The sequence below is a fragment of the Syngnathus leptorhynchus genome, unplaced genomic scaffold (genome assembly GCF_054491065.1).
Source record: "Syngnathus leptorhynchus isolate UIUO unplaced genomic scaffold, UIUO_Slep HiC_scaffold_30, whole genome shotgun sequence".
NCBI classification, from domain to species: Eukaryota; Metazoa; Chordata; class Actinopteri; order Syngnathiformes; family Syngnathidae; genus Syngnathus; species Syngnathus leptorhynchus.
Genome location: NW_028231997.1, coordinates 1010001 through 1018236, shown reverse-complemented (window position 1 = coordinate 1018236; position 8236 = coordinate 1010001).

Here is an 8236-nt window from a genome sequence, read left to right as displayed (position 1 = left end):
TCATGACAAACGAAAAATTTTCTAAGTGCCAACGGCACTAGCGAGCGAATGTGTCCGCTCGGCGCTGGTTCCCGGGTCGAACCCGGAAGACGAAAAACGCCGCTCTCCGCCCGGAGCTCATGACAAACGAAAAATTTTCTAAGTGCCAACGGCACTAGCGAGCGAATGTGTCCGCTCGGCGCTGGTTCCCGGGTCGAACCCGGAAGACGAAAAACGCCGGTCTCCGCCCGGAGCTCATGACAAACGAAAAATTTTCTAAGTGCCAACGGCACTAGCGAGCGAATGTGTCCGCTCGGCGCTGGTTCCCGGGTCGAACCCGGAAGACGAAAAACGCCGGTCTCCGCCCGGAGCTCATGACAAACGAAAAATTTTCTAAGTGCCAACGGCACTTGCGAGCGAATGTGTCCGCTCGGCGCTGGTTCCCGGGTCGAACCCGGAAGACGAAAAACGCCGGTCTCCGCCCGGAGCTCATGACAAACGAAAAATTTTCTAAGTGCCAACGGCACTTGCGAGCGAATGTGTCCGCTCGGCGCTGGTTCCCGGGTCGAACCCGGAAGACGAAAAACGCCGGTCCTCGCCTGGAGGTCCCAGCAAAATCAGCGAAAAAACGACTAAGTGTCAACTTTCGAAAAAACGGCTAAGTGTCGACTTTCGAAAAAACGGCTAAGTGTCAACTTTCGAAAAAACGGCTAAGTGTCAACTTTCGAAAAAACGACTAAGTGCCCACGGCTCTGCGGGGCTTGTGAGTCCGCCCCGCGCCGGTTCGGCGGTCGGCCTCAAAAAGCGAAAAATCAGCCTCTCTCCCTGGAGCTCACCAAAAATTTGTCGAAATTTTTCTAAGTTCTCCTCGAGGTACCAGGGGGTGAGGTACCCGGGCTAAGGTGCAGTACCTTTTTTGGTCTTCAGGTGCGCCAGAGTACAATGAAATGGTCCCAGTAGTCAGTGTACTCATCGACTTTCCCCCCGTTTTCCAAAGCACCTCGTTTACGAGTATGGAGGAGATGGTGCTGGTCTCCCCACGGCGTCGGACACGCCGTCCTCGACAGCACAAGGTCGGATAGAAGACCTGGAAAGCGCCGTGGCACGCGCTGGAGGTGGGCACTTTGGCGAAAAAACGACTAAGTGTCAACTTTCGAAAAAACGACTAAGTGTCAACTTTCGAAAAAACGGCTAAGTGTCAACTTTCGAAAAAACGACTAAGTGTCACCTCTCTGAAAAAATGGCAAAGTGTCGCCTCTCTGAAAATTTTCTAAGTGCCCACGGCTCTGCGGGCTCGTGCATCCGAGCCGCGCCGGTTCTGCAACCGGCCTAGAATGACGAAAAATAACGGTCTCCTCCTGGAGCTCACAGCCAACTTGGCAAAAAGTTTCTAAGTGCCCACGGCCCTGCCGAGCTTTGGCGTCCGCCCAGCGCCGGTTCCGCAGTCGGCCTCCAATGACGAAAAATAACGGTCTCCTCCTGGAGCTCACAGCCAACTTGGCAAAAAGTTTCTAAGTGCCCACGGCCCTGCCGAGCTTTGGCGTCCGCCCAGCGCCGGTTCCGCAGTCGGCCTCGAATGACGAAAAATAACGGTCTCCTCCTGGAGCTCACAGCCAACTTGGCAAAAAGTTTCTAAGTGCCCACGGCCCTGCCGAGCTTTGGCGTCCGCTCAGCGCCGGTTCCGCAGTCGGCCTCGAATGACGAAAAATAACGGTCTCCTCCTGGAGCTCACAGCCAACTTGGCAAAAAGTTTCTAAGTGCCCACGGCCCTGCCGAGCTTTGGCGTCCGCCCAGCGCCGGTTCCGCAGTCGGCCTCGAATGACGAAAAATAACGGTCTCCTCCTGGAGCTCACAGCCAACTTGGCAAAAAGTTTCTAAGTGCCCACGGCCCTGCCGAGCTTTGGCGTCCGCTCAGCGCCGGTTCCGCAGTCGGCCTCGAATGACGAAAAATAACGGTCTCCTCCTGGAGCTCACAGCCAACTTGGCAAAAAGTTTCTAAGTGCCCACGGCCCTGCCGAGCTTTGGCGTCCGCCCAGCGCCGGTTCCGCAGTCGGCCTCGAATGACGAAAAATAACGGTCTCCTCCTGGAGCTCACAGCCAACTTGGCAAAAAGTTTCTAAGTGCCCACGGCCCTGCCGAGCTTTGGCGTCCGCCCAGCGCCGGTTCCGCAGTCGGCCTCGAATGACGAAAAATAACGGTCTCCTCCTGGAGCTCACAGCCAACTTGGCAAAAAGTTTCTAAGTGCCCACGGCCCTGCCGAGCTTTGGCGTCCGCTCAGCGCCGGTTCCGCAGTCGGCCTCGAATGACGAAAAATAACGGTGTCCTCCTGGAGCTCACAGCCAACTTGGCAAAAAGTTTCTAAGTGCCCACGGCCCTGCCGAGCTTTGGCGTCCGCCCAGCGCCGGTTCCGCAGTCGGCCTCGAATGACGAAAAATAACGGTCTCCTCCTGGAGCTCACAGCCAACTTGGCAAAAAGTTTCTAAGTGCCCACGGCCCTGCCGAGCTTTGGCGTCCGCTCAGCGCCGGTTCCGCAGTCGGCCTCGAATGACGAAAAATAACGGTCTCCTCCTGGAGCTCACAGCCAACTTGGCAAAAAGTTTCTAAGTGCCCACGGCCCTGCCGAGCTTTGGCGTCCGCCCAGCGCCGGTTCCGCAGTCGGCCTCGAATGACGAAAAATAACGGTCTCCTCCTGGAGCTCACAGCCAACTTGGCAAAAAGTTTCTAAGTGTCACATCTCTGAAAAAACGGCTAAGTGTCGACTTTCGAAAAAACGGCAAAGTGTCACATCTCTGAAAAAACGGCTAAGTGTCGACTTTCGAAAAAACGGCTAAGTGTCAACTTTCGAAAAAACGGCTAAGTGTCGCCTCTCTGAAAAAACGGCAAAGTGTCAACTTTCGAAAAAACGACAGAGTGTCGCCTCTCTGAAAAAACGACTAAGTGTCGACTCTGAGAAAATGGCAAAGTGCCCACGGCTCTGCGGGCTCGTGCATCCGACCCGCGCCGGTTCCCCAGCCGGCCTGAAATAAGGCAAAACCAGCCTCTCCGCCTGGAGCTCAGAGCCAACTTGGCGAATATTTTCTAAGTGCCCACGGCTCTGCGTGGCTACGGCGTCTGCCCAGCGCCGGTTCCTGGGTCGAACCCCGAGGACGAGGAATGCCGGTCTCCGCCTGGAGGTCCCAGCTTAATCGGCGAAAATTTTCTAAGTGCCCACGGCTCTGCCGGGCTCGTGCATCCGACCCGCGCCGGTTCCCCAGCCGGCCTGAAATAAGGCAAAACCAGGCTCTCCCCCTGGAGCTCAGAGCCAATTGTGGCGAAAAAACGACTAAGTGTCAACTTTCGAAAAAACGACTAAGTGTCAACTTTCCAAAAAAACGGCTAAGTGTCGACTTTCGAAAAAACGGCTAAGTGTCAACTTTCGAAAAAACGACTAAGTGTCGCCTCTGAAAAAACGACTAAGTGTCGCCTCTCTGAAAAAACGACTAAGTGCCCACGGCTCTGCGGGGCTTGTGAGTCCGCCCCGCGCCGGTTCGGCGGTCGGCCTCAAAAAGCGAAAAATCAGCCTCTCTCCCTGGAGCTCACCAAAAATTTGTCGAAATTTTTCTAAGTTCTCCTCGAGGTACCAGGGGGTGAGGTACCCGGGCTAAGGTGCAGTACCTTTTTTGGTCTTCAGGTGCGCCAGAGTACAATGAAATGGTCCCAGTAGTCAGTGTACTCATCGACTTTCCCCCCGTTTTCCAAAGCACCCCGTTTACGAGTATGGAGGAGATGGTGCTGGTCTCCCCACGGCGTCGGACACGCCGTCCTCGACAGCACAAGGTCGGATAGAAGACCTGAAAAGCGCCGTGGCACGCGCTGGAGGTGTCACTGTGGCGAAAAAGTGACTAAGTGTCAACTTTCGAAAAAACGGCTAAGTGTCAACTTTCGAAAAAACGGCTAAGTGTCAACTTTCGAAAAAACGGCTAAGTGTCAACTTTCGAAAAAACGACTAAGTGTCGCCTCTCTGAAAAAACGGCAAAGTGTCAACTTTCGAAAAAACGACTAAGTGTCAACTTTCGAAAAAACGACTAAGTGTCACCTCTCTGAAAAAATGGCAAAGTGTCAACTGCGAATGTGGTGGTGCATGGAAGGAAGTGGAGGACGGCCGCCTCCTTAAACACAGGCCGAAGAGGAGCGTCAGGGCCGGCTCCTTAAACACGGACCGAGTGTCGCCCTTAACACAGACCAAGCGGAGGACGGCCGCCTCCCTAAATACAGGCCGAACCGGAGCGCGAGGGCCGCTCCTTAAACACGGACCGAGTGTCGCCCTTAACACAGACCAAGGGGAGGACGGCCGCCTCCTTAAACACAGGCCGGAGAGGAGCGTCAGGGCCAGGCTCCTCAAACATGGACCGAGTGTCGCCCTTAACACAGACCAAGCGGAGGACGGCCGCCTCCCTAAATACAGGCCGAACCGGAGCGCGAGGGCCAGGCTCCTTAAACACGGACCGAGTGTCGCCCTTAACACAGACCAAGGGGAGGACGGCCGCCTCCTTAAACACAGGCCGGAGAGGAGCGTCAGGGCCAGGCTCCTCAAACATGGACCGAGTGTCGCCCTTAACACAGACCAAGGGGAGGACGGCCGCCTCCTTAAACACAGGCCGGAGAGGAGCGTCAGGGCCAGGCTCCTCAAACATGGACCGAGTGTCGCCCTTAACACAGACCAAGGGGAGGACGGCCGCCTCCTTAAACACAGGCCGGAGAGGAGCGTCAGGGCCAGGCTCCTCAAACATGGACCGAGTGTCGCCCTTAACACAGACCAAGGGGAGGACGGCCGCCTCCTTAAACACAGGCCGGAGAGGAGCGTCAGGGCCAGGCTCCTCAAACATGGACCGAGTGTCGCCCTTAACACAGACCAAGCGGAGGACGGCCGCCTCCCTAAATACAGGCCGAACCGGAGCGCGAGTGTCGCTCCTTAAACACGGACCGAGTGGAGGACGGCCGCCTCCTTAAACACAGGCCGAACAAAATGACACAAAGTGTCAACTGCGAATGTTGTCCATCCAAGGAAGGAGCGTGATGCCCGGCCGGCTCCTTAAACACAGGCCGAGAGTCGCCCCGGACGGTCCGCCTCGCGGCGCCCGTCTGCTCGGATAAAATGACACAAAGTGTCAACTACGAATGTTGTCCATCCAAGGAGGGAGCGTGATGCCCGGCCGGCTCCGAAAACACAGGCCGAGAGTCGCCCCGGACGGTCCGCCTCGCGGCGCCCGTCTGCTCGGATAAAATGACACAAAGTGTCAACTGCGAATGTTGTCCATCCAAGGAAGGAGCGTGATGCCCGGCCGGCTCCTTAAACACAGGCCGAGAGTCGCCCCGGACGGTCCGCCTCGCGGCGCCCGCCCGCTCGGATAAAATGACACAAAGTGTCAACTACGAATGTTGTCCATCCAAGGAAGGAGCGTGATGCCCGGCCGGCTCCTTAAACACAGGCCGAGAGTCGCCCCGGACGGTCCGCCTCGCGGCGCCCGTCTGCTCGGATAAAATGACACAAAGTGTCAACTGCGAATGTTGTCCATCCAAGGAAGGAGCGTGATGCCCGGCCGGCTCCTTAAACACAGGCCGAGAGTCGCCCCGGACGGTCCGCCTCGCGGCGCCCGCCCGCTCGGATAAAATGACACAAAGTGTCAACTACGAATGTTGTCCATCCAAGGAAGGAGCGTGATGCCCGGCCGGCTCCTTAAACACAGGCCGAGAGTCGCCCCGGACGGTCCGCCTCGCGGCGCCCGTCTGCTCGGATAAAATGACACAAAGTGTCAACTACGAATGTTGTCCATCCAAGGAGGGAGCGTGATGCCCGGCCGGCTCCGAAAACACAGGCCGAGAGTCGCCCCGGACGGTCCGCCTCGCGGCGCCCGTCTGCTCGGATAAAATGACACAAAGTGTCAACTGCGAATGTTGTCCATCCAAGGAAGGAGCGTGATGCCCGGCCGGCTCCTTAAACACAGGCCGAGAGTCGCCCCGGACGGTCCGCCTCGCGGCGCCCGCCCGCTCGGATAAAATGACACAAAGTGTCAACTACGAATGTTGTCCATCCAAGGAAGGAGCGTGATGCCCGGCCGGCTCCTTAAACACAGGCCGAGAGTCGCCCCGGACGGTCCGCCTCTCGAGGCGCCCGCCCGCTCGGATAAAATGACACAAAGTGTCAACTACGAATGTTGTCCATCCAAGGAGGGAGCGTGATGCCCGGCCGGCTCCGAAAACACAGGCCGAGAGTCGCCCCGGACGGTCCGCCTCGCGGCGCCCATCTGCTCGGATAAAATGACACAAAGTGTCAACTACGAATGTTGTCCATCCAAGGAGGGAGCGTGAGGCCCGGCCGGCTCCGAAAACACAGGCCGAGAGTCGCCCCGGACGGTCCGCCTCTCGAGGCGCCCGCCCGCTCGGATAAAATGACACAAAGTGTCAACTACGAATGTTGTCCATCCAAGGAGGGAGCGTGATGCCCGGCCGGCTCCGAAAACACAGGCCGAGATTCGACCCCGGACGGGCCGTCTTCTCCCGGCGCCCGCCCGCGTACGCCCCCCATCCCCGGTCGCCCGTCTGCTCCCGGCGGGCCTCCGAGTACCCCCTCACCCAACTGACCGACTGGCACTCATGACCCGCCTTGGTAGGGCCTCCATCGGCCTCGGCTCGTCCGACGTCGGGTGGACGGTTCCTACCCACTGCGGGTCGCACTCTAGCGCCCCGGCCGCCGCGTGAGCGTGCGCTCCCCGCGCCGCCCCGCAGGCCCCGGCGCGACCGTACTGCGGCGAGACCGAGACGACCCGGTTTGGCATCCATCCCACCTAGCCACGATCCACGGAGGCCGAGCGAGCGGCTGAGTGTCGGGCGCCGCGCGTGCGAGCGTCCGCCGGCCGCGCCGGTCCTTCCGCGAATGTCGTTTCTCAAACCCTCCGGCTTGATAGCGGCGGCACCACGGGAAGCCGTCCACACACACCGTCCGACCTCTATCCGAAAAGCCTTCCCGACCAACCGCGGTCGCGGGGGCGTCTGTCGCTCCGCATCGGGGGGGGCGTATGGCTTCCGCGCTACGCGCTGCGGGCTCGGGGGGGCCGCAACGGCTGAGTCTGACTCGGCCGGGGCGCAGCTTCCCTCCCGGCAGTCAGCAATAGTGCCGATCGCGCCTGCCACCAGCCCCCTCCCCGACGGGTTCGTCGGCGCCGGCTGGCCGCCGTCCGCCTTCGTTCCCCGAGGGTTCCCAACCAGCGCCGATCCAACTCCGCATCCTGGCCGCACGCAGTGCGTGCCTCGCGCGGGTAAGTCGCCGGCGCAGCGCCGCAGCTCCCGACCCCCGCGTACGGGAATAGTTGAGGGCCTCAGCGGGCCGCACCGACCGAGTCCGACTCGGGCCGGGGCGCAGATTCCCGCTTGGGTGACCGAACGTTCTCTGCTCGGGCCGGAGGGCCGACGCCCGTCCCCCCCCGTCGTCCCCCACGGACCGCCTCCGAGGCCACTTCGCACGGCTCATCCTCGGCTCCCTACCAATGCTTAATCGATGGGGCCGCCCGGCCGGATTCGCGCCACCCTGTCCACCGCGAGTCTCCCCAGACTAACCCGAGTTACCGCCCAGCTCGCCTAACCTTGCACTCGCTCTGCCAAACGGTCGTGTAGTCGGCGGGCCGTCCTACGGGTCGCCCTCCCTCCCCAAACGCGCGGCGGGATAGCGGCAAGGCGGCGGCGGCGGCCAGCGGCGTCGGGGCGCTCGCACCGGAGAAGAGGCGTCTTACGAGGCCGGGCGCAGCTCCCTCTCGTTTACTTGCTGAGTAGCGGCGCTCGAAGGTTCCGCGGCGAGCGCGGCTCATCCCATTGAATGTCCCTGCACCAGGCTCCATCGAAGGGCCGCCCGGCCGGATTCGCACCCCCCTGTCCACCGCGAAGTCCCCTCGACTAACCCGAGTTACCGCCCAGTTCGCCTAACCTTGCATCGCCCCGCCAAACGAGCGAGTTGTCGGCCGTCCTGCGGGTCGCCACCGGCCCCAAACGTGCGGAGGGATAGCGGCAAGGCGGCGGCGGCGGCCAGCGGCGTCGGGGTCGACCTAGCACCGGAGAAGAGGTGTCTTACGAGGCCGGGCGCAGCTCCTCTCGTTTAGGGGTCCGCGAGGGTCGCATTCGAGGTTCCGCGTCCTCGGCTTCGGCTGCGCCGGGTCCAGCCCGATCCATCTCACCCCGCGGCAGCGTCAGACCACCTAGAGCCCCCGCGAACCGCGGCCGGCGTCCG